Here is a 26953-nt window from a genome sequence, read left to right on the forward strand (position 1 = left end):
TAGGGTGGCCTTCAGGGTACAAAGGTTCCTGAGTCATTTTACCAGTTCTAGTAGCCACTCTAACAGCAAAATCATTATTCTTACTATTCAGTTCATTGAGCAAATCATTTTGAGCTTTAAGTACTTGTTCTACTTGAGTGGTAACCATAGAAGCATGTTTACTAATAAGTTTAAGTTCACCTTTGACATTAGCCATATAATCCCCCAATTGTTCAAGCATATCGGCACTGCGTTTTAATTCTCTACCAAAATAAGCATTGAAGTCTTCTTGCTTAACCATAAAGTTATCAAACTCATCTAAGCATGGGCTAGCAAACTTAGTAAATGGGATTTCAGCTTTATCATATCTATAGAGAGAATTTACCTTTACTACCTGTGTCGGGTTATCACGACCATGTATTTCTTTAATAGGAGATGGATTAAAATTATGCATTTATTCGACAGGCGGTAAATTAAGATCATGTATTTCTTCAATAGGAGGTAAATTCTTAACATCTTCAGCTTTAATACCATTTTCTTTCATGGATTTCTTTGCCTCTTGCATATCTTCAGGATTGAGAAATAGAACACATCTCTTCTTCAGAGTTGGTTTAGGAATAGGCTCAGGAAGTGCCCAATTATTTTCATTAGTCAACATATTATTTAATAGAATTTCATCTTCATCCAGTGTTCTTTCCCTGAAAACAGAACCAGCACAACTATCGAGGTAGTCTCTGGAAGCATCGTTAGTCATTATAAAAGATATCAAGTATTTCATTTTTCTTAAGAGGATGATCAGCCAAAGCATTAAATAATTGGAGAAGCCTCCCCCAAGCTTGTGGGAGACTCTCTTCTTCAAGTTGCACAAAATTATATATATATATATATATATATCCCTTAAAGCAGCTTGTTTCTTATGAGCAGGGAAATATTTAGCAGAGAAGTAATAAATCATATCCTGGGGACTACGCACACAACCAGGATCAAGAGAATTAAACCATATCTTAGCATCACCCTTTAATGAGAACGGAAATATTTTAAGGATATAAAAGTAATGAGTTCTCTTATCATTAGTGAGCAGGGTGGCTATATCATTTAATTTAGTAAGATGTGCCACAACAGTTTCAGATTCATAGCCATAAAAAGGATCAGATTCAACCAAAGTAATTATATCAGGATCAACAGAGAATTCATAATCCTTATCAGTAACACAGATATGTGAAGTAGCAAAAGCAGGGTCAGGTTTCATTCTAGCATTGAGGGATTGCTGCTTCCATTTAGCTAATAACCTCTTTAGATCATATCAATCATTGCAAGCCAAAATAGCTCTAGTAGTTTCTGCATCCATAACATAACCCTCAGGAACAACAGGCAATTCATATTTATTAGGGGGAGAGTCTTCATCATCACTTTCATCAATATTATCAGTTTTAATAATTTCATTCTCTCTAGACCTAGCAAGTAGTTCATCAAGAAATTCACCAAGTGGCATAGTAGTATCAAGCATAGAAGTAGTTTCATCATAAGTATCATGCATAGCAGAAGTGGCATCATCAATAACATGCGACATATCAGAATGAATAGTAGAAATAGGTTTAGGTGTCGCAAGATTACTCAAAACAGAAGGTGAATTTAGTGTAGAGCTAGATGGCAGTTCCTTACCTCCCCTCATAGTTGAGGGATAAATCTTGGTTCTTGGATCTTTCAAGTTCTTCATAATGATAAGCAGATATAAATCCCAAGTGACTCAAAGAATACAGGTATGCTCCCCGGCAACGGCGCCAGAAAATAGTCTTGATAACCCATAAGTATAGGGGATCGCAACAGTTTTTGAGGGTAGAGTATTCAACCCAAATTATTGATTCGACACAAGGGGAGCCAAAGAATAGTCTCAAGTATTAGCACCTGAGTTGTCAATTCAACCACACCTGGAAACTTAATATCTGCAGCAAAGTATTTAGTAGCAAAGTAATATGATAGTAGTGGTAACGGCAGCAAAAGGTAATGATAGCGAAAGTAATGTTTTTGGTATTTTGTAGTGATTGTAGCTATAGCAACGGAAAAGAAAATAAGCGAAGAACAATATATGGAAAGCTCATAGGCAATGGATCGGTGATAGAGAATTATACCGGATGCGGTTCATCATGTAACAGTCATAACCTAGGGTGACACAGAACTAGCTCCACTTCATCAATGTAATGTAGGCATGTATTCCGAATATAGTCATACGTGCTTATGGAAAAGAACTTGCATGACATCTTTTGTCCTACCCTCCCGTGGCAGCGGGGTCCTAGTGGAAACTAAGGTATATTAAGGCCTCCTTTTAATAGAGTACCGAACCAAAGCATTAACACATAGTGAATACATGAACTCCTCAAACTACGGTCATCACCGGGAGTGGTCCCGATTATTGTCACTTCGGGGTTGCCGGATCATAACACATAGTAGGTGACTATAGACTTGCAAGATAGGATCAAGAACTCACATATATTCATGAAAACATAATAGGTTCAGATCTGAAATCATGGCACTCGGGCCCTAGTGACAAGCATTAAGCATAGCAAAGTCATAGCAACATCAATCTTAGAACATAGTTGATACTAGGGATCAAACCCTAACAAAACTAACTCGATTACATGATAAATCTCATCCAACCCATCATCGTCCAGCAAGCCTACGATGGAATTACTCACGCACATCGGTGAACATCATGAAATTGGTGATGGAGGATGGTTGATGATTACGATGGCGCGGATTCCCCTCTCTGAAGCCCCGAACGGACTCCAGATTAGCCCTCCCGAGAGGTTTTAGGGCTTGGCGGTGGCTCCGTATCGTAAAGCGCGATGAATCCTTCTCCTTGATTTTTTTTCTCCCTGAAAGTGAATATATAGAGTTGGAGTTGAGGTCGGAGGAGATCCAGGGGGCCCATGAGGTAGGGGGCGCGCCCAGGGGGCAGGCGCGCCCCCACCCTCGTGGCTAGGGTGTGGGCCCCCTGGTCTTGATCTTTAGCCAGTATTTTTTTATTATTTCCAAACATATGCTCCGTGGAGTTTCAGGTCATTCTGAGAACTTTTGTTTCTGCACATAAATAACACCATGGCAATTCTGCTAAAAACAGCGTCAGTCCGGGTTAGTTCCATTCAAATCATGCAAGTTAGAGTCCAAAATAAGGGCAAAAGTGTTTGGAAAAGTAGATACGATGGAGACATATCATGGATCGGCAGGGGGAGATCTTCGCGCGCACCCCAGTGTTCGGACCTTGAGGGTTTTGTCGGAACCCATGATCCGACATTTGGCGCGCCAGGTAGGGGTGCACCGGAGCCTCTCTCCCGCCAGTCGATTCACCGATTCTCCGCAGTTCCAATGTCCGGCAACTCAAGGACCAGCGCCGACTGCTGGGCAGCCTGGCCAACCCGGGCGGCGCCGCCTGCCCAGGAAGACCTCAACCCCACGCTCCAGGCGGCACGAGCGCCACCTGACACTGCGGGGCGATATCGACGCGGCCAGGCACCGTCCACCCTCACCCCACGACAGGCACAAGCTACTGCAAGGGCCGCAAGCCATGCCGCGACAATGGCGCCGCACACCCGAAGGGAGCATGCAAACATGCGAGTTGCACTCACGGTGGCACGGGAGCTGCTACGGTGCCGGCTAACAGAGAGCGGCCGGGATGCACTGTTGGCATGCGTCATCGAGCTACTGGACGCCGCGGCTTCAGGAGCGCTGCCCTTTTGTTCTCTGATCACGCCACAAGCTGCGGCCGGGTCGCATTGTGGGCCACGCCGCGCCCGCGTGCCTACAGGCGCACCACCATGCTTCATCGACACCGGCGTGACCAATGGAGCTGCACGCCCGCTCGCGCCCGCGCCACCTCCGCTGCGCGCGGGCACGAGCGCTGCCACCTACGGTCCAGGTGGTATGCAACCCTACCATCCTTGAGGAGGCACACTAGGTCGGGCGACATGGAGTGTGGGGCACTACGGCGAGGTCTTTGAGGCGGCGGCCTCGGAGGCCTATGTGACCTACATGGTGGACCAGGAGTACGTGCTGGGAGACGACCCTGGCTTGTTCCTCGAGCTGGGCTGGGAGGAGGAGGCGCTAGAAGCCGGCGCCTTTCAGGACCCCTCCGGAAGCCTCGCCAACCGCACCGGCGACAACAGCTACAGGGTACCACTAATTCCTTAGGAGCAGGCTTACGCTAACCATGGTGCGCAAGGGGATCAGGTCACAGCAGCAGATGGCGGTCCCAGCTCATCGGCCTCCCTCCTACTAGGGGGCATGCGGGGGCTGCAGGAAGGAAGCTAGGACGAAGGCCCTCCCCAGCGCCGCGTGAAACAAGGCATCCCCCGGAGATAGGCCCTCTGCCGGGGAGGTGCTCTAGAGCCTACCCCCGGCAGAGGACCCGCGGTCGCCGAGGGCGCCGCTGGCGTCCCCTCTGCCCTCGTTGGCACCGTCCTGGTCTCCGGTCGTCCCAACGGTGGTAGGGGGCGGCGCAAGGCGGGGCCCTCATCTGGAGATATGAAGTAAGGCTCACTCCTGTGAGGATCGCCGCCTGTGAGACTCTCACGTAATAACGAGTGGGGCTGTACACGCCCCGGAGTCTCAGGAGTGCCGCCCTCGGGCCTCGGGGGCTCCCTCCCATGTCCTAGTGGTAGCACTTATCTCCGCGCTGGAGAGAACTTGAAGACAAGAAGACTAGACTAGGTGCCGGACGCGGCCATTTGCTTTGGATCCCTTTTCTGTAGCCTTGCGTTCTGGATTTGATTTGAGTTGAAGTTGAATTTTCAATGATGCGCGTGAGGGTGCCTTTTCTCGCTCGAGCGATTTCTTGCTATCTAGTTCTTTCCTTATTTCGGAGTTCACGCCTGTTGCTTCCCCCTCGCGGGCCCCTCGCGAGCGGGGCTGAGCAAGACGCACACGCACCACGCGCATGCCGCGCCACGGCTAGCACTTTCTTATCACGCGGCCCCCTCGAGCGTCTCGACAAGTTCCTCAGGAGCTTCCAACCTCACGAGCCGGTTTGGGCTCGTCCAGGCTAAGGTAAACCACAACAGCAACTTTGCCCCAGGATACGTGAGTTCATGAAGACACATATTCAACTTGACCTAACAAGATAAAGGCAGTAGCAAATTTACATGAGGGGCTTCCCCTCCAAAAAATGCTCTTACAACTTCAAGGGTTGCGCCCGAGCTTCTGTGTGCAAGAAAAACAGCTGGGAAACACGAGATCAGTCAGACATGTCGCTCGCCGCGGCCCCCGGATCACCCTCAGACGCGTCGCTGGCATCACTGCCACCATCGCTGGCATCACCATCACCTCCACCAGCGCCACCCTCACCGTCGTCGACCACGTCGCCCGCATCCACCGCGACCACCACCCCATCGTCATCGGAAGTGAAGGCCTTGACCAGCGCATCCACATTGTCTTCCACCCATCACGACAGGTCGCCCTGTATGGCCTCGGGTACGGGAGCGATGGCGACATCAAAGTCGAAGTTGGGGTTGGCGTTCTAGAGATGGATGAAGACGCGGGAGAACGCACGCCCGAGCAGGCCGTGGCTCCTCTCTTCAACAAGTTGGCGAGCCCTCTCGGAACGGTTCTCCAGGCGCGTCACCACGTCGGAGAAGAAGCAGAGGTGGCTGGCGTAGTTGTTTGCATGGGGATGAGGAACATTCTCATCACAGATATGGCCCAGGGTGACGTTGGCCCTGTTCCTGAGGTCCTGGAGCATGGGGGCGTGCATGCGCTCCACCAACCGCCGCTGAAGCACTTCCTCCTTGTTCTGCCACGCGATGGACTTGGCGTCAACAACCCGCTGCTGAAGAGGGATCAACTCGGCGCAGACGGAGGCCAGTTCGGCCTGCACCGAGACTAGGGCGGCTGCGGCAGCTTCCTCGCGTCACTCCACCTCGGTCAACCTGGACTTGAGGGCAGCAGTCCTACCGGCGGCCCCAGCTTCCACGAGCTTCATCTTTAGGTCTTACCTGCTCTCAAGATCCGTGCGAGCCTTGGCCACCCGGTGATCAACCTCCTCCTGGGCCCTGGCCGCACGTGCGCTGACGGCATCCTCCGCCTGGGCAACTTGACGCTCCCTCGTCTCCAGTGGTTCGAGCTCAAGGCTCCACGGCTTCCAACGCCAGTGCCTCCTCGCGCTTCTAGATCTCTTCCTCTTCGGCGGGATTCCCCCTTAATGACGCAAGGGCGGACCTGCGCGCCTCCACTTGCTGATCCAAGACAGCGCTCCAGGCTTGGAGCTCCCACGCACGCTTCTCCGTGACCTCGCGACGGCAATCAGGTTCCTGAGCCTCTTCCAGAGCTCAGGAGCAGGCCTCACGAGAGGTTGCGAGGGAAGCCTCGGCCTTCGCATTATCGAGCTCGCGTTGGTGGCCCCCGAGGTTGAGAGCCACCTGAAAGAGCTCGTGGCGAATGACGCTCCTTTGTTGCGCTGACTCGAGCATGTTGTTGACTTGATCCTCCGCCGCGGGGACCGCGGATGGGGCCCGAAGCGGCTCGCCCCTTTTTAGCAGGGGGCTGGGGGCTAGCACCCACCCAGTTGCAGGCCAGGCCCCGCAAGGAGACCGAACGAGTGAAGGCTCGCTGCTTGAAGAGGAGCCCAAGACCGAAGCCATCCAACTGTCGTCCACGACCAGGGGAGGAACCCTTGGCACGCTTGTTGTATTCCAAGAAAGGCCGCAGAGGCGGGATGGCGAAGGCGCAAGCTCAAGATGCCTTGTCGATGGGCTGGCTTCCCCGGTTGGCTCCACACCGTGAGCAGAGCGCGGGCTTGAAGCGCTCAAGTCTAGCGGGAGAAGCGAGGCGAGAGGAGGCTGCTTCTCAAGAGATCCTGTGGCCTTGGCGGAAGGGATCCTGAAGAGATACCGTCAGGAAGGGAACCAGCACACGGAGAATCACCAAGATAAGGTACTTACTCATCAACGATGATGTACTTTCTCAGTTTTAACAGCCCAAAGGTGCTTCTGCTTGGGGACCCCTTCCTCTTGTGGAGCTCTTCGAAGTCCACGCAGAGCCGACCAAAGCGCTAGATATGGCGGCCCACATGAGGCGCAGCCAGAGAAGCGCTTGAAGGGGCAGCCTCAGGAGCGCCAAGCTGAGGGGAGCCATCAGGCTTAGCCTCGCAGCGACCTACCGAGGCCTCAGGAGCCTCGGCCTCGGGAGACGCGGGCTGCATCGCCCCCTCAACCGCTGCCCCAGGGCAAGAGTCACGAGTCCCCGAGGACAACACCTCGGGTGCCCTAGGCGGTATCAGCATCTCGGCACCTTCACCATCGGCCCCCAGCGGTGCTCGCCCCCCTACATCCACACTTGGGGCGAGCTCGACACCAGCGGCAGGAAGAGGAACCACAACGATGGGGTTCTCGTGGGCCCCCCACAAGGCTGACTGGACGCAGCCCCCACTCATCAAAGGCGGGCGTCTGCTCCTCGAAGGTCGCCTTGTTCAAGCAGCGGAACAAAAGGCAACTCTTCCTTGGAATGTCGTCTGGCAACAGAACACCCGTCAGGACCTCGAGCACCGTTTGCTGTGCCTCAAGGGGGAGCCTGGACTCCAGAAGTCTCATGTGGTCCTTGCTGTTGAGCAAGGCCCACATCGGTTGAGAATGGCGTTGAAGCGGAGCGATTCGGCGCCGGATGAACTCCTTCACCACCATAGGTGCAGTCACATCAAGGTCCTTGAGCCACCTCAACCTGAGCCAGGCAGGGGCAAGGTGCGAATCGGTAAGCCTTTGATGGCACCAACCGGAGCTAGGAATAACGGGCGTTGACGGAGAAGAGAGCAGGGGGCTGAGCACTCCAACATCAACAAATACCCACCGTGTTCGAAACCTTCTCGTGGATGGTGGGAGCTCGAAGTCAATCCCCCTGCTTGCCATCGCCGCCACGGCCTGAAAGCTCAGGCATCCTGAGCTCTGTTGGGGATCAATCAGGTGCAGCGAGAAGAAGTGGTGGAGAAGGGCCACTGAAGGGGCAATGCCTAGCATGGACTCGCAAACAAATGCGAAGACGGCGAGAAGGGTCACTGATTGAGGATCAAGGTGCAGCATGTGGATCTGATAATGCACAAGCACAGCATTGAAGAAGGCGGAGAAAGGAGGGACCAGGCCAACCCAAAGGGCGTCGATGAAGAATGGGACCTTGGTGGCCGCCCGGTCAATGCGAGCACGAGAAGCAGGCCAAGCCACCGTCTTCCCCCACTCATTGAAGATGGAGGTGAGCATGGGACACACCTTTCCCATGGCCTCATTGTTGAGCACCAGCGATCGGCCAACTGCGGGCTCGGCGGTCGGAGGCGCACTAGCCGAAGTCAGAGGTTTCTTCCCCTTATCCGCTTGTGTCGGCGCCATGGCGATGGAGTGAGCACTACTCAGGTCTGATTGGAAAGAGGAGCAGAGTCCGAGGGAAGCAGAGGAATTGGAGGAGTATGGCGCAGGCGATGGAAGAATAACCATGTAGGGTGGCCGCATAGCCAGGCGGATTCCAAGGCAACATGCGGAAGCGGAGACGCCCATGTCCAATCAACCGCCATGCGTCGACCAAGGCTATAGGCTATTGGGGCCCGCGGTGCTCCGCACTTGCCCCTTGGCTTCACCTCGAAGCCAAGGCCGAGCGCGCCTTGGGCCCGGGGGCTACTGTCAGTGTTCTGGGAACGGGGGTCCCCAGACTTGCCTGCCTGCGGCCCACGGCGTGGCTCTGCGAGCGGGCCCGTACGGCCCATCTTCACCAACAAGCTTTCAAGACCCTCGCGAGGGGCCAAGCCTCATGAGGCGGACGGCACAAGACCTCCTCAGGAGCGGCCTCACAAGACTTCCTCAAGAGCGGCCTCACCAGGCTGGCTCGCGAGGGGCGGAGAGTTCAAGGCAAGGCATCCTCGTGAGGTTCCAATGACGTGAGTCATGACGACCAAGGCAAGGTGGGCGCCAGCGCACAGTGTCCTTGTTTCCTCTTTGGTGCAAAGGAGGCAAGGGCAGATGCAAAGTACCGAGGCGTCAAGCAAAGGTTTCCATATCGGTGCAACGAGACCAAGACCAGAAGGACGGCAAGACGGAGGTCACCATGGAGCCCAAGACGGCGTCACCACGAGAGCCTTTGGCAGGCGAAGACCACTTTTGTCAGGATAAGCTATACTAGTTGTCCCCTTTCGAATTGGCCGTTTTTGGCTCCCTTCCCGCTCAATATTTGGGGAGAGGACCAGGGCCTCTATATATAGGATTAGCCACCATAGTAGGAGGGGGATCCGATGGATCGAGAGAGACCAGAACTACCACAAGTTCACTGAGCACAAGAACACCTCTCCTCAGGAGGCTGTTCTTCCCCTTGTACTGTTCATCCCCAGCCCAAGAGGCAATCCACCACCACCACACTGGAGTAGGGTATTACACCACAATGGTGGCCTGAACCAGTATAAATCTTGTGTCCTTCGTGGTGCGAGTTCATCGAGTTAGCCCATGAGATCTCAGCAAAGCTATGATGTGGATCGGCAGGGGGTGATCTTCACGCGCACCCCAGTGTTTGAACCTTGAGGGTTTTATCGGAACTCGTGATCCGACACCATTGCTCTGGAATCACAGAACGGTGGTGCCAGAGGACATGCCAGGGCGGCATTTCAGGTGGTGGGCAGCAAGGGCAAATCAGATTGAGGAAGAGTCACATCAATTGGAGAGAAGTTCCAAGGAGCTGCACCTGGCACAGCACAAGGCGGAGGCGCAAGTCGATCTCAGGGGGAGAGTTGCTGAGGGTTGTTAGCATTTGGCAGCATCGCGTTGATTTCGATCTAGGGCTAATGGCAGAGATCATATTCACGGAGTCGACTGCGGAGGAAAGAACGCGCATGCCTGCGCAATGGCATGAGCATCCGGTGCAACTGTTCAAATGGGTGGTAGGAGAAGAAAAATCCTAGGAACCATTGCGGCGGCGGCGCTAGGCATCAGGGCATGCATCGAAGGCAAGGTGAGCTGCCCTCCTTCCCTGCCAGCGATGCAATGACCTAGTCGGTTGCTGCTGCAGTGAACTTGCAACGCTATGTCTGTTTGCAACCTTGACAATCACTCCATCTATATGTATTGTTTTCCTGTAAAAAAATACTTTATCATCTGGAAAAAGATGGTAATTGATTTATCACTAGTTTTAGAATGCTTGGTCGTGACAATCAACCGAAGCCACAACCAGAAGTCTCCATGGCTGCACGCGTCACATTCTCTGCGAGGCATGAATAGAACAATGCTAAAAATGAGATGACTAGCAAATTAGATCATTCTTTATCGCCAATAGAACAATGCCTCTTGCTAGTAACATATAATAAGAGTAGATAGTAGAGATGTGGCACTGGGCTGCCGTGTTTCGTGTTCCTCCGACATACTCAAGTGGAAAACTTGAGTATACCACACGGTTCTTTGCTCCTCCTCAGGTCGTTGGCACATTTATATGAGCAGTCAAATCACAAGGCCCCACCTTCCAGCAGTAATGAGCTGTCAAATCACAAAGGCCCTCGCCTCTCTTGAAACCGACCTAGCTAAACTGCCCCGCTCTCCATCCTTTTAAAAAATGTATACTTTTGTACAGTAGTAGGATCGATGGATTGTGCCATGGAGCAAAGCTAACAAGATGAAATTAACAAAAAAGGTGGTACATATAGAGAGCGCTCGTCGCCAAATTATTCATATAGTACTATTAAAAAACCCTATGACGTGCTTAAATGGGGTGCTAAATTCTATTAAAGAAATTAGCATACCTATTTAATTCTTGGGTTCTTATTATTTATGCCACTAGTTTGTGTATCACTACTTAGTTTGCCATCGATCCGTGAGATGCCTGCTCAAAAATGCCATCGATCCGTGAGATACCTGCTCAAAAATGCAATTAGATATCTCAAAAATGCCATCATTAAGTAAGATGTTTGGTCAAAAATACGATTAGACATTGTGATTTTCATGTCAAACCCGTTGACCATGTTACATGACAAAAATAAGTCGATTCTCACAATGATAAGTGTGGCCCCGCTTGTTAGGAGTAACCAAGCGAACAATTTTACAGTAAAATAAGAACGCTGTTGGGATCAAGTAGGCCCCACACTTTATTTTACTGTAGTGAGATAGAGGGAGAGCTGGCATGTTGGTCCATCGGTATTTATGTCATTATAACATGGCAAAAGAGATTTGAGTCACAATAATTGTGTCCAGCACAACACACCCGTCAAATAAAACTAAGCACCCTGAAATTCTTTGACAAAACTAAGCCCCTGAAATTCTTTGACAACTAAACTGCTGGCTATATGATGTTGGCCATATATATTGTATGTATATAATGTGAAGAAATGAGTGGTAGTCGTAGTACTATACCAACTAAAAGATGAACTATAAGAAATACTAGTATGTACGTACTGAAGAGTTAAAGTAATGAGAAGAAACATAACATAGTTCTGCTGGGGGCTCAGCATAACACACCCCTCAAATAAAACTAAGCACACCAGAAATTAAACTAAGCAACTAATCCGGTAGGCACTGCATTAGAACCACCATGAGCAACGACACTGCCACATTACTCGGAGTGCTCGTCCACGTCCTTGACTTCGTCCTTGTCCCTCTTCCTCTTGGGAGATACTTATTTGCTTGAACCACACACTTGGCTCTTGCTCTTCATCCAACCCTTGTACATATTGAAACAAAGGTAGCCATCCATTACAGCATAGTGGATGTGGTCTATATCTAGTACATTCCACTTCCATGCACGATGAAACGTGTGCAGATGTTTCTTTAGTTTACCGTACAAAGGATGAACCATGGCTCCTGCCAAGGTCAGCATTGAAGGCTTATCACAGGAGGACACCAGCCCATTTTTCTGGAGGTCGAAGGGTTTGCCTATAACAAGGCCTATCCGTTCCAGGACTGTTTCATCATTCGTAAAGTCTACAGTAACGAATTTGACTCGGTCGCCCTCGAGGAACTTCTTAAATTCCTCGCACTCAACATCGGCATGGCATATGTGGTAGACCAAGCATCAGTCATGCACGCAAACCTGGATCACGGCGGGCTTCTTCCTCTCTTCCTCCTTTAGATTCTTCTCTTTTCCCAGGACTATGGTGTACTCAACATCTAGCCAAGTGACCCACTCATCATTTGAGTTTTCGAACATGCGTCTGAAGCAATCAAGGCATCCTTTCACCGTCACGGAAGAACGGGTGTAGATGACGTCGAACTCATCGCCGGTGATGGTTCTAACCTTGTACTCACCGCCGACCATGATGATTTGGGGCGCCATGGATTTGGGAGGAGGGTTAGGATTAGTGGAACTGCTGTAATGTGAAAGGACGGGACGACTAGGAGCGGTTTATCGATTGTAAAAATGCCGAGTGGGGGGGCGCGTGCGAACGGCAGGGTAGTGGCTTGCCTGGTGGATAAATATATTCATGCATAGTACTATGGGGGATCAATTATATGGCATGTCTACTCGACGCCCAATAAAATGGCTTTCGATGTCATGTCAAGCGTCGGGAAAATTATAGGTGATATGAAGCTTTCGAGAGCCCTTGGATCTGAGATCGAACGGTTGCATGGCGTGATTCTAGACCTATGGGTGAATATCCTATCCTGGAGGGTTATTCTGCAAATTTTCTGCAACTTAGCATGCGACCGTTCGATCTCAATCCCAAGGGCTGCCAGCAGCCCGTATCATGGTCGCGCCTACCACGACCGCCGCCTCGCTCGCATGGTCGCGCCCTTGGAGATTTAACACGGTGCGTTAGGCTATCTGATGTTGGCATGTCATACATAGTCATCACTTAGTCACTCATACTACAACAAGGTTAGCTATAAGGTTGGCTATAAGAGTATTTTTTTGTTTACTTCTCTCTATCTCTTTCTTCGTAGTATTTATTGCATTTGCCAAGGAGTGACCTCTTCCAATGAAATGGTGCTTAGATGTGGTGCTATTGGCATTAAATGGCTCAGCAACTCAAGTCCCCAATGCATAGGTGCTTAGTTTTTTGTTGCTAAGTTTGCTTTATCCAGGTACATGAGCTTAGCACCGTTTCTTCCTGGGGTCACCAAACTAGTCTCTCTCTTCTTAATTAACTTGGCACATCAGAATTTATGCATATGTGGCAGGCTTAGCACCTATAGGATCAAGTACAATAGTGGGCTATAAGCCTGCTTTACATGGCATTTTTGCATATGTGGGGGAAAGAGGCAAGGAAAAAAAGGAGGAGTGGGCTCTCAAGCAAGAGCCAGCCTCTACATGGTGGAGCATTGGGAGACTCACGCCGGTCATAGTGTCACAGTTAAAATGATAATGGCAAGTCAAATCACCGGGCCCCACCTGTCCAGCATTAACTTGCTGGCAAATCACACAGCCCTACGTTTGCAGCAGCCTACTCCCTCATCTTCTCGCGTCTCTGTCGAACCAACTAGGCGGAACTGCCCCGCCTACCGCGCGGGAAAAGCCCCGCCCTCGACTTTTAAATAGTACAGTATACTAATTTTGTATCCATGGATTGCGCCATGGAGCAAAGCCTCAAGAAAACGGTGTAACACATTTATGGAGTACAGTATACAGCACGCCCATCGCGTTCGCGTCGCACCCCAGACGGTCAGTCAGTCTGGCACGCCGCTCTCCGAATGGAACGCGCGTCATATTGCATTTGCACACACATGTGGGACCACAATTGAGAACCGACCATAGGCACACTCCTCGGCCCCGCAAGTCGGGTGAGTTAATAGAAGAGAGAGACGAGTTATAGTACTAGAGAAGTGTTGTACAGACGTTGGTGCCTGGACGATCCCTGCATGACACGGAAGATCAGTTCGCCCGTGCATGTGACCAGACTCCAGCAGACACGCCTGGATTGTCTATCGTCTACATATCGTACAGGCTGTGTTGTACATGGCTGTAGTTCTGGTGAGAAATCTAAAAGGTTTCTTGTCATCTCGCAAAATTAGGTGTCATGTGCTTTGGATCACTGCGAGGGTTAAACAGCGGCAACTAAGTTCCTCCAAGGCACTAGTCATGGGGGCCAGATGCACGAAGACTACTCGGCTACCATCTATGTCAAGCCGGCTATGTTAATTAGGGCATCTATCGATGGACCCCTTTTCTACGAGTTTATCTTTAATTTGAGCTTTGATCCTCGTCTAGCTTGTCCGTCGGGATTCATGTTGTCTCCTTTGGGCAGTGAGGTTATGGTTTCTTGTCATGTTATAATCCAGTGCTTCAGATAAAAATGAGGACAACTGCGCCTCCGGGGCACGTGCATGAAGACAGTCATTGACGAGGTCAAGCCGGCTCCGGTAGACAATAGAAAACTAGTAGTACTCCACTATATAGGCAGGAGCCTCCATGCTTGCTTGCTAGTGTTGCTCTCTTCGCACTGTCTCCTCCTCTCCAGATCTAAACACGACAGCGGTGGCCACACACACACTCTTTCTGCTCACCGCTGGTCACAAATCCAGCCGGATCCTCTCCGACGGGGAAGGGGAGAAGGTGTAACGTTCACGCGGTCGTCCTCGGAGATGGCTCTTACCCACTCCCGGCGTGTCCCGATCAGCGTGCCTTGCTGTTCTCTCCCAAGCACCGCTAGCTAGGGAGGGCCTTCGACCCCTTCTTCCTTGCTGCCGTAGTGTGGGCAGATTCGGCCTCCCGCCGCCCACCTAGCGACATCCCGGCGACCCTCAGGTATAACTTCCTTTGAAACCGGCCTTGCTCTACTTCCTGAGCTCCTAACGTCACTGCATTTGTATCTTTTACTATTTCCCAGGCCCCCTCGTAGATAGGATCGATCGGCTATTCGAAAGCCACCTAAATTTTTACTGTTAAGAGGTAAAACTGGTTCATGCACTCGAATCTAGTACTACTTGGTTCAAACAAGGAAGAAAGGGGGTGGGGGTGGGGGAAGATTTGTTACCTGAATCTAGGACTTGGCCGAAAGAGGAAATAATGGGGGCGAAAAGTAGCAGAGACTAGCTATCCAACTGGTCTCTAGGTATAATAGGGAAATAAAAGGAAACACAGTACAAACTTAATATAAACCCGATCTATTGGTTGAAAAAGGAAAGAAAGTGGGGACTGGGGGACAAGTCAACAAAGTAAGTCCAGCACTAGATTTGCTAGCCTCGCACAGTATAAGGTGGCTATATCGAACAAAAATGGGACCAACCCAGATATCATGTTCTGATGTTTGTTGCCCCAAGCCACTCTTATGTAACACCACTAGTAAAATGTAGCAGTCGCACTGCTAAAAGTAAGGACACGTTAAACAAATGTTGTTGGTAAAATGAAGCAATGGCACCATTGAAGTAATGTCGTATTTAACGGTTGTCATAGTTAGTCCTAGTGCCCACACTATATCTAGCAATGTTGCTGCTTTAGAAATTGCTACTGTCCTTGTAGGATTGCCATTCAGATAAGGAACATGCTTCTTTTCATTTGATGTATGTTTCATCACTTGTTTGTCACCTTCCTTTCCACCTTTTTTGTGCAAACAGAGACACACATTTCACGCTTGATCTTAGTTGAACTGGACAAATGATATCCAAACTATAGTTGAACATTCCAGGAGCTTCACAACCAACCTTGATGTTGCTCAATTTTATTGCAACTAATGAAGAAGAAGCTCTGTGGGTTTCGTTTTTTGATGGAAATGGAACCAGGTCTAGTGCCCTTTTCTTTAAAAAAAATGAAGAAGCTCCTGCTAGCTCATGGGACATTCCTTCATTTTAGGTGAACTGCACCAAAAGGTCCCATGAATTAAATCATCCATGTTGGTGACTGGTGTCATCCCTTCTATGATGGCGTTGACTGCAGACATGGTTCCCATCACGAGGTATGTTCCTTTTTGGCCTGACTGTTTGCCAAAGATACTGCATGTTGAGTCTGCTCTTGTGCTACTATTTGGGCACTGCCATGATAAAGCAGTAATGTTATTATTTTGCACCTTAATCTAGTGGCACTATTAATTTGAGGCAATGTTTTGGCACTGCTAGTGGCACTGATTTTTTATATATATTGAAAGAGGGGGTTTCCTCCGATTTCATTAAAGAAATCCAACCATAGAGAACCATTATCCGACAACATCTCAGTGTAAACGGGCAGTTATGCAACTACTACTAGAACGGACTGAGTACTAGCAGGAGACAAGTTCGCCACATAAGCTAGGCAGGTAGGGGGATGCAGCACCAGCTCGACCAAGTTTGGATTACAACCCAAATGCTACCACTAAAACATCATAGGGGAAGATAGGGACTGAAAGAGCCAGTTTCAGCATCCCAGTCTAAGCACCCCTGGCCTCCATCCTTGTGACGCACGGTACACCTCGTTCACCACCTGCTCGACCCTAGTGCCACTGATAAAATGAAGTAATAATACAGTTAAAATAGAGCGAGTGTCCTCTCTATCATTTCATTTCCAATGTAGATAAAGAAAGTGCTTTCTCTTTGTTAGTATATGATTCATCAACTAGTCCTATTGTTAATGTTTAAGAGTTTCTGCAAACTGGGGTGCTTAATTTTAGTTGATCTGCACAAAAATAGAGATGGGAATGTCTCAAGGCCCATCCTTGTACTACCGTTGTACACTGATGTTCATCACTGACAGAAGGTGTATCGGTGAGACTTAGGATGATTTCCAGTATGAGGCGTACCGTATGAGGCGTCGCAGGGCCCATCTCGCCCTCGCAACATGGCATACTAGGATACTATCGCAATATTTTCTTCTATTTATTAGTGTATGTTTCATCAACTAGTGCCACTATAATGTAATCACGCCTTTTCATTATCTGTGCAAACAGGGTTATTCAGCTGCATTTTGGTGGAACTGCAAAAATGTAGGGATGGAACCGACATATATGCAGAGTGCGAGGTGCCAAGTAAAAATTACCGACACCAACCCTGCTCCATCTAAGCATTGGCATCTACCACCATCAGTGGGATGTGTGGCGCTCACTGTGGACGGATCTTTCTCGGCAGCAAATCCTCTAACCAAATACTAGTAGCTTATACTTCAAAAAAATACTAGTAGCTTATATTGACAGTTTTCTAGGGGTGTACTCTTTTCTGAAAGAAGCACCAATCTATTTTTCTTTATTTGTACACAGTGTCACAACTTTGACCCAAAGGTCCAGTTTACAGTGATTGGCATAGTACTGAGAGACTGATTCTAAGCATGATTTTTATTAGCTGTCACATTGATAGTAAGCATGAGCAGATGGAATATTAGGTTAGTGCGAAGCTTACGTTAAACCCTACGGACGCCATTGAAACGAGGCGAACGTCGAGGGAACCGTGGAGAACGGTGGGGAAGCGATGTCGCGCCATCCGGCCTCCTCTTGTGGTGGGAGAATGAATACTCCTATGGCTCCGGCTGGCTCTGCACCCTCACGAATGGCACACCGTACTCGATTGATTCGTTATCCTCTAGGTGCTCGACCTTCGACCTGTACGCCCACCACCTCCACTTGACTTCACCTCGGGCAAATTTGTCTGCTCCATCGCCCAGAGGAGATACTCGATGAAATCGAAGGACTGCAGCGTGACTGCCGCCGAGGAGAACATCACCGTCGTCTTCCTCTTTCGCATAGATTGCCACATGGCCCTCACCGTCCTTGAAATCTCCCACTCATTGTCAAACCAAGTAAGGATCCCCTTCAACCTGGCTAACTTTGCCTGGTCACCACCGGCGATCTGCCTGATTCGCTACTGCATCATCTCCATAGATGTCCTTTTGAGTGGTCAAGTGCTAGCTTTGGAAGATGGGAGGAGAGAGAAGGTGGTTTTGCAATGGAGATGATGGAGAGGAGAGGAGGTGCTTTTGGAATGGAGAAGAGGCAAAGGAGCGTGCGGCAGCGATTTAGGATTGGATGAGAGGGCCGGCGCGCTATGACTAGATCAAAATCAAAATCAATTTACCCTTCAATTAAGAAAGCGACCGATTTTGGGTCATAATTGACCATGATTAACCACATTAACTAGTCTCCCTTTTATTCTGGGTCATAATTGACCATGATTTTCACAAATAAAATATATGTTATACGTTGCAAAAATAATATAATTTGAAAGTACATTCAAAGACAAACCAAACGATAGAATTTTTGGTGACATGCATTCACATTTTGCTTGTCAAATATAGTATGTGGTCAAACTTTGCCCCAAAATACATAAAACAAAAAAATACTTCCAAGACCAGCGCCGCTCCTCTCCTCTTAAACCACCGCCGCTCCTGTTCTAATCTAAATCCAGCGCCGCTCCTCTCCTCTTCCATTTCAAAACCACCGCCCCTCCTCTCCTGTTCCAATCCCAAACCAGCGTCGCTCCTCTCCTGTTCTAATCCAAAACCAGCGTTGCTCCTCTCCTCTTCCATTCAAAAACCACCGCCGACGAGTGAAGGTGCTGTGGAGAAGTAGATCGATGGAGGAGTACAACCGATACATGAGGGTCGCAGACGGCGACCCTATGAAGCTAGCTAGGATGTTGGAGATATAGTCTTGGTTTGACAACAAGGACCAACTAGCGGCGACGGCGACATCCATGGCCAAATATCTGCAACAGAGCGAAAAGGCGGTGATCCTCCCGAAGGGTGTCACGCGGGAGTAGATAGAGCTGCTCCTCTGGGCCATGGAGCAAACAGATTCACTGAATCCGATCGTGAGGGAGCGGTGGTGGGACTATCGATCCCAGATGGAGCATCCACCAGAGATTGAAGGATCGAGCATCTACAGGGTGCCGTTTGTGAGGGTGTCGTGCCAGAGCGAGCCGGTGGAGTCTTCGTCGACCGAACCCAGCTGCAAGAGGAGAAAAGCAGTTGGCCCGACGATGCTTCCACACCATCCTCTACCTCGCTGTTCACATTGTCTCACGGGGCGGCTGTCTGCCATCGAGGAATAGGAGGGGACTGCCCCCCAGCCCAATAGTTGGGCAGGTTGTGAATTGTCAGGAGGAGCTTAGGGTTGTAAGTATTTGCAGGTTGTGAATTGTGTTTTGTGTTATGTATTTTGATAGTACTTTCAGATATGAATGTCTTTTGAATTTCAGATTTGCGGTATTGAGCATATGAAGTATTTTATGAATTATAGAGATCTATTTTTAGCACTTAAAAATGTTCTTTCATAGGAGTATAAAAGTGCAGACAATGTGATTCTTAGAGAAGAAACTGCAAGTTTCAGTTTTATATAAGAAACTGCAAGTTCGGTTTTAGATAAGAAACTGCAACTTTTAGAGGCAGAGCATTTATATTAAAACGGCCTTGTCAAACAAGGTTAACATCATGTTGAAAGTTTTATTCATGGTCAAAAATGGAACTACCAGCCAGTTAAACATCATGCTGATCAACATTCATGCATAGCACATCTTCATATGATGCACAGTCAAAAAGATATGCTATTTTCAAAATGCCCACACAATGTCGAGTGTGCGAAAAACAGAGAAAACGAGGGACGAAGTTTTGGCAAGTGTAGGACGTGGTGTGCATAGATGACAATGGGGACCCACATGTCAATAATGGCAGAGGCAAAAAATTTGGAGATATTTCCCTGCATCAGGTGGAATCGAACCCGGGCGGAACAGTTGTCGGGTAGTGTCACTTGGCCACCGGGCTAGTTCACTACTTTCGTTACGAATAAGGCACTACCTTGGATGGTCTGATCACCTCGATCATGCGCCTTTGTGCGCTCGTCGCGGTGCCGCTGTCTACCGTTGTGAACACGCTGAACAAACGAGAGGAATCTGGAGAGGACTGTATGTGGAGAGGTGGACAGTCGGGACCCACCGGGTCTATGGCCGTACGCAAGCAAGTGCCTCATCAAAAAACGTCCTCCTAATGCTATACTGACGTTGGGGCCCATGGGTTTTTCAACATAGTAACATTTTTTAGGTGCTTCAATGTAGGAGATAAATTCACAACGAAGCTGTGGAGCTGGCGGGTAGTATCACTTATTATCACTCGGGTAGCAAGTATCCGCTGGGTTTTGGGCCGCCCCGTCTAGGCTTTCTTTTTTCACATGTGCAGCCCACGACATGCCGGTTTGTATTTTTTTAGGGCCGTCATGTATCGACCGGCCTATGGACCTCCCATCCGAGGTTTTATTTTTCCTGAAACATCGGCAGCCCAATTTATGAATATTTTGAAGAAAATGCAGAGGTCTGTTCTATTTTTCTATATAAGAATAAGAATGCGTGGTCCAACTTTTGTTTCCTTTCTAACTATATTATATATATTTAAATTATTTTATATGTTATTATATATTATTGTTCTTGTCATCATATATTTAACAGAAACTTACATATGTAAGAAAACAATATCCCACATCTTATTAACTTATAAAAATAGTTTCTTAACAATAAAATACTGGATTTTTTTGGCAATGAAAATCCTGGTGATTGTGTACAAAAGCTTGGTAAGATTTAAGGACCAATGTAATAATAAATCACTTATTATTTAAATATATTTATAACATAATGCTAAGCCCTTGTTTATTTTTTGATAACATTGTTGCGCCCAACCGAACATTATAATTAGAATCAGCCCAGCAAAATCGTGTATATTGAGAAAGTGCAAATGGCCTGTAATTTTTTAGGAGAAAAATAAATGAGCCGCATGGACGCTACATTATTTGTTCACCCAGCCCAGCAAATGGACTGTAATTCTAAAAAAAGATCAAATTGACTGTAAATTCTGAAAAAATGGGTTGAATATGTGCCACATTTTTGGAGGCCGATGTCGAATTTCGGGTTCCGGCAAAACGCTTGAGGTTCGAACATTGGGGTGCGCACAAAGATCTCTCCCCCTCTCTAGCTCGCACACTCTAGGATCTCACGGCCTAGCTCGATGAACCCAAAGAACACGAGACACAAGATTTATACTAGTCCGGGCCACCGTTGTGGTGTAATACCCTACTCCAATGTGGTGTGGTGGATTGCCTCTTGGGCTGAGGATGAACAGTTACAAGGGAAGAATAGCCTCGCGAGGTGAGGTGTTCTTGTGCTTGCTGAGTTGATGCTCTCTCTCTGTCTCTGATCCGCCCCCCTTGCTATGGTGGTGGCTAGTCCTATTTATAGGGGCCCTGGTTCTCTTCCCAAATATTGAGCGGGAAGGGATCCCACAACGGCCAAATTCGAAGGGGGACAATGTAACACCCCGGATGTAATTTACCTTATATGTACTCCAACTCTTGCCGTTTCCGACGCTAAGTTATTTTATTTCCTCGGGTTCGGGTTTTTGTCTCCGTGTGTTGTTGTCGTTGTCATGCATCTCATATCATGTCATCATGTGCATTGCATTTGCATATGTGTTCGTCTCATGCATCCGAGCATTTTCCCCGTTGTCCGTTTTGCATTCTTTTCGTGTGTGGGGGTTAAACATTTCTGGATTGGACCGAGACTTGCCAAGCGGCCTTGGTTTACTACCGGTAGACCGCCTGTCAAGTTTCGTACCATTTGGACTCCGTTTGATACTCCAACGGTTAACTGAGGGACCGAGAAGGCCTCGTGTGTGTTGCAGCCCAACACCTTTCCAATTTGGCCCAAAACCCACCAAAACCATCTCCATCATCTAGAGCGTTCGATCACGATCACGTGGCCGAAAACCGCACCTCTTTTGGACTCTCCTAGCTCCCTCTATGCCTATAAATAGCCCCTCCTCCGAAATTCACGGTTCTTCTCCCCCGAAACCCTAGATCTGCTCCTCCGCGCAACCGGACGTGTCCGGCCCGCGCCGGACCGCGTCCGCCGCCGCCCACGGCCACTAAGGCATTGACACGTGGTGCCCCGAGCCCCACTTCGCCGCCGCCCGCCGCGGCCCGCGAAGGCCTGCAACCGTCCCCCGCGGCCCGAGCCGCCCCGCGCCCGAGCGCCCGCGCCCCGCCGCCTTCTTCCCCGAGCACGGCCACGTCGCCGGCCGCCGCCGCCCGACGCGCCATCGCCGCCTCCGCGCCGACCGCTCGCCGGCCGGAGCTCCTTACCCCCCTCGTCACCGGCGCCGACCCCGCTCGCCGCCGTTCAGCATCCGGTGCCGACCGGCCTCGCCCTCGCCTTCCCCTCGCCCGGATCCGGCCACCACGACAACTCCGGCGGCCCCGCCCAGCTTCTCCGGCGAGATCCTCCGCCGCATCGGATCGGGCGCGCGTCAGCTACAGTGAAACCCTAGATCTAGTGGTTGACTTCTCCCCCTCTCTCAGTATTTTTTATGCAACTTCGCCGTGCTATATCTCCGCATCCGTAGCTGCATTTTGGGCGTGTAGCATATCAAAATGTTCGTCTCAGAGAGTAAATCATTTCATCTCATCGCATCATTTTCCTTTGATCTCATCTTGATGCCCGAAATGCTGTTGGAAGAGAGCTATTTGAGTTAACTGTCAGATCTGCTGCACCAAATACCTATTTGTCATTTTTGCCATGTTTAATGTGTGCATGATATGCCCCTGAGCTCTACACGAGTTTTGTTATATGCCATGCCATATTTAGAGAGGTGCTATTCCATGTATTTTTGTGACATGTGTGGTGACTAGCACAAGCTTGCAAAGTGGTGCATTCGTTAATGCTGATTTCAAGGACTTAGAATTTCTCTAAGTCCTTGATCTGTTTTTATCAATATGCCATATATTCATGTTGTTTCCTAGTGATCTGTGCCTCTTTTGAGGATGATAAGTCAGGATGATTTGTTAATATTGTGGTGCTCTATCCATCCATGTCTATATTTGCAATTATGGAGCACCCTAGCTTGAGTCAATCGAGCTCTACTTTTGCTATTTCGTAATTCCTGGCAGATTGTCTACTTGTTAGCGATTTTGCCGAGGATGTTGTTGTTGATCCGTGCATGCTATGTTGTTGTTCTTGCCATGTCTAGCTTATACAATGTATATTCTTGATGGGTGTATGCTTATATTGTCATGCCTTGCTCCATAGTGAGTGCATCGAGCTCGTAAACATGCCTACTCGTTAACAGATTTGCATGTTCCAGTTTTTCTCTAAGTCTGAGATTTGATTATGTTTTTGTCATGTTCACATGCTTGCAATTGTATTTTCTGATCCCTTTTGGCTCAAGGTCACTAAGGGACTTTTGTTAAGCTCTTTGAGTATCTCCATGTCATGCCTTCCTTTGCCATGTTAAGTTCCTGTAGCATATAGTTTTCATGCTCCAAAGTGTGCTACCTGATCTGAAATTCCAGGCTTGTGTTAATTTCACTAAGTCTGAAACCTATTTATCAATTGCACTTTTGTCATGCTTGTTTGAACCTGTTAATGATGAATTGGCCGTAGCCCAGTGTTCATCTTTTGTCAAGCATTATGAGTGGATCCCTGCCATGTATTTTGTTGCCATGTTTAAGTGATGTAGCATATTTAACTTGTTGCATTTAGATGGCTACTTGCTGGTTATCGCAGACCGGTGCCATATTTGTTTTGCTTGCCATTTCCAAACCGTGCATCCGATTCCGGCGATCTTTATATCGATTTCAACTGAAATCACCTCACCTTTCCAGTGGCACTCTTGGATTTCCATGTTGAGGCCAGGTTCAATATTTCCTTGTCAAATCTTGCATTTGCATCACATATCGCATCCCGCATAGCATACCATGTTTGCATCATGTTGTTCGAGCATTTGCACGTGGTTGATTGTGTTCCGTTTGCTTGTTTGTCTTGTTTGGGTAGAGCCGGGAGACGATTTCGCTAACGACGAGCCCTCTGAGTTTGCTTTCGAGGATCCAGTCAACTTTGACAACTTTGCAGGGAAGATGATCATACCCTCGAAATCACTTCTATCTTTGCTTGCTAGATGCTCGCTCTTTTGCTATGCCTATGCTACGATGCCTACCACTTGCTTATCATGCCTCCCAAATTGCAATGTCAAACCTCTAACCCACCATGTCCTAGCAAACCGTTGATTGGCTATGTTACCGCTTTGCTCAGCCCCTCTTATAGCGTTGCTAGTTGCAGGTGAAGATTGGAGATCGTTCCTTGTTGGAACCTTGTTTATTTGTTGGGATATCATTATATTATCTTATTATCTTAATGCATCTATATAATTGGTAAAGGGTGGAAGGCTCGGCCTTTTGCCTAGTGTTTTGTTCCACTCTTGCCGCCCTAGTTTCCGTCATATCGGTGTTATGTTCCCGGATTTTGCGTTCCTTACGCGGTTGGGTAATAATGGGAACCCCTTGACAGTTTGCCTTGAATAAAACTCCTCCAGCAATGCCCAACCTTGGTTTTACCATTTGCCACCTAGCCTCTTTTTTCCTTGGGTTTCCGGAGCCCAAGGGTCATCTTATTTAAACCACCCCGGGCCAGTGCTCCTCTGAGTGTTGGTCCAAACTAGAGTCCTGTGCAGCGCCCCCTCGGGAAAACTCGAGGTTTGGTTTTAGTTGTATGTAGCGCTCATCTGAGTGTGCCCTGAGAACGAGATATGTGCAGCTCCTATCGGGATTTGTCGGCACATTCGGGTGGTGTTGCTGGATTTGTTTTAACTTGTCGAAGTTGTCTTGTAGAACTAGGATGCCGAGTCTGATCGGAATGTCTCGGCAGAAGGTATATCCTTTGTTGACCATGAGAGCTTGTCATGGGCTAAGTTGGGACTCCCTTGCAGGGATTTGAACTTTCGAAAGCCGTGCCCGCGGTTATGGGCAGATGGGAATTTGTTAATGTCCGGTTGTAGATAACTTGAACCTTAACTTAATTAAAATGAATCAACCGTGTGTGTAACCGTGATGGTCTCTTCTCAGCGGAGTCCGGGAAGTGAACACGGTGTTGGAGTAATGTTTGTCGTAGGTTGTTCTCTAGTTCTTCGTTCGTGCTTTGCCTTCTCTTCTCGCTCTCTTTTGCGAACAGGTTAGCCACCAAATATGCTAGTCGCTTGCTGCAGCTCCACATATTACATTGCCTTTCCTATAAGCTTAAATAGTCTTGATCGCGAGGGTGCGAGATTGCTGAGTCCCCGTGGCTCACAGATTACTTCCAAACCAGATGCAGGGCCCGATGACTCCGTTCCAGATGATGCGCTTGAGCTCAAGTGGGAGTTTGACGAAGACTCACGCCGTTACTATGTGTCTTTCCCTGATGATCAGTAGTGGAGCCTAGTTGGGGCGATCGGGACCGTGTCGCATGTTGGGGTTGATCTTTTATTTTGGTACTGTAGTCGGACCATGAGTGTATTGGATGATGTAATGTTATTTATGTACTTTGTGTGACGTGGCGAGTGTAAGCCAACTATGTACCTTTCCCCTTATTATCTATTTACATGGGTTGTTGTGAAGATTACCTTACTTGCGACATTTCTTTCAATGCGGTTATGCCTCTAAGTCGTGCTTCGACACGTAGGAGATATAGCCGCATCGAGGGTGTTACAAGTTGGTATCAGAGCCTTCCCCAACCTTAGGAGCCCCCACTGCTTGATCGAATTAGCTGACAAGTTGAGCCTAGAAAAATGTTTTGAGTCATTTAGGAATTATATATCGGAGAGTTTAGGAATTATTTTTACTCCTCAGTCCCTTCATCGCTCTGGTAAGGCATCCTGACGTTGAGTTTTGACTCTTCTCTTCTCGAATTTCACTAAAAAAATTAGGATCACGCAGGTATCTTGGAATCGTTCCGATCGATTTGTGACGAGAACATTGTTCTTGGTGCCTCCTGTCATTTAGGGGTTGTGGCAGTGTCCCGGGGAGTTGAGCTCTAAGGTGTTGTCGTCACAATTTTATCGTTGGAATTCTGGAATACCTGAGTTTAGTTCGCCGACATCGAAAATCTCTTTTATGCAGTTGTTGGTGAGATAACCTCGATGCCACCCAGTACTGGGGCGGGAGTTCGGGAGTATTGCCATAACTTGTATAACGGATGCTTTTCGAAGGTTGAGGTAGACGATTTCCGAAGTTTTTCTCGGTTATGTGTTGAAGGATGGATACAGCTGGATGTAGGATTTGCTAGATTTGGGTGAGATGTTATGCTTCCCCTGTATCCCCAACACCTGATTGCATAACCGGAAAGGTTCGGGAGTTTCATAGGTGGGAATTCTTGTAGCTCTAGTTCTTCTTCCACGGATATTTGGTTTGAGATTGGGTGATCCTTACCGAGTATTCGTTCTTGTTACGTACCTTGTTGATTTTATTCCTCTAACTAAATTCTAAGTGGCTTCTCAATTTATGGATATGTGACCATTTCAATTAGAATGCATTCGTTCATTTTGTTCGGATGTGGAGGCTATATGTTGCAATTTCTACCCGTTTGGTTCAGCTTTAATATTTATCTATCAGTGTGCTAATGGATGTCAACCTGCTCAGGATGGCTCCTCCAACGCGCACGACTCTGAATCCTGATCCGCCACCACCACCTCCTCCTCCGGAGGCCTGGCAAGCTGTGATGGCCGCTACCAATGCAAACACGCAGTTGATCATGCAAATTCTTCAAGAGCGCAACCAAGCGAACCAAGGCAACCAAGGCAACCAGGGCAACAATCAGAACCACTATGCTACACTCAACCAGTTCCTTGCTAACCAGCCAAAGACCTTCAGCAATTGTGTTGTGGCAACTGACGCTGATGATTGGCTCGTGGACTTGTGCAAGCATTTTGAGTGCAGTAACGTTAGGCCTGAGGACTTTGTCAAGTTCGCTTCCTTCCAACTCAAAGACCAAGCTGTAGAATGGTTTCGGCAGTACAAAGCTTCCAAAGGAGGCCATGTGATTACCTGGGATGAATTCCGTCAAGACTTCAAAGCTCATCATATTCCTCAGAGCGTGGTTGAAAGCAAGCGTGAGGAATTCCGCAACCTGAAGCAAGGCACTATGTCTGTCTATGATTACAACAAGATGTTTCAGAAGCTCACCCGCTTTGCTAAGCAGGACATCCCTGACGAGAAGAGCATGATATACCAGTTTAGGGGTGGTCTCAGAGAAGGCTTATCAAGAGGCTGCTCAACTGAAGTGTGATGCCTCCAAGAAGTGAGTCAGAGATGCTACTCCTTCTTCCTCAACTCAAGTGGTAAGCAGCAAAAGTATTG

Source organism: Triticum aestivum, chromosome 7A, assembly GCF_018294505.1.
Source record: "Triticum aestivum cultivar Chinese Spring chromosome 7A, IWGSC CS RefSeq v2.1, whole genome shotgun sequence".
In the NCBI taxonomy this organism is placed as follows: domain Eukaryota; kingdom Viridiplantae; phylum Streptophyta; class Magnoliopsida; order Poales; family Poaceae; genus Triticum; species Triticum aestivum.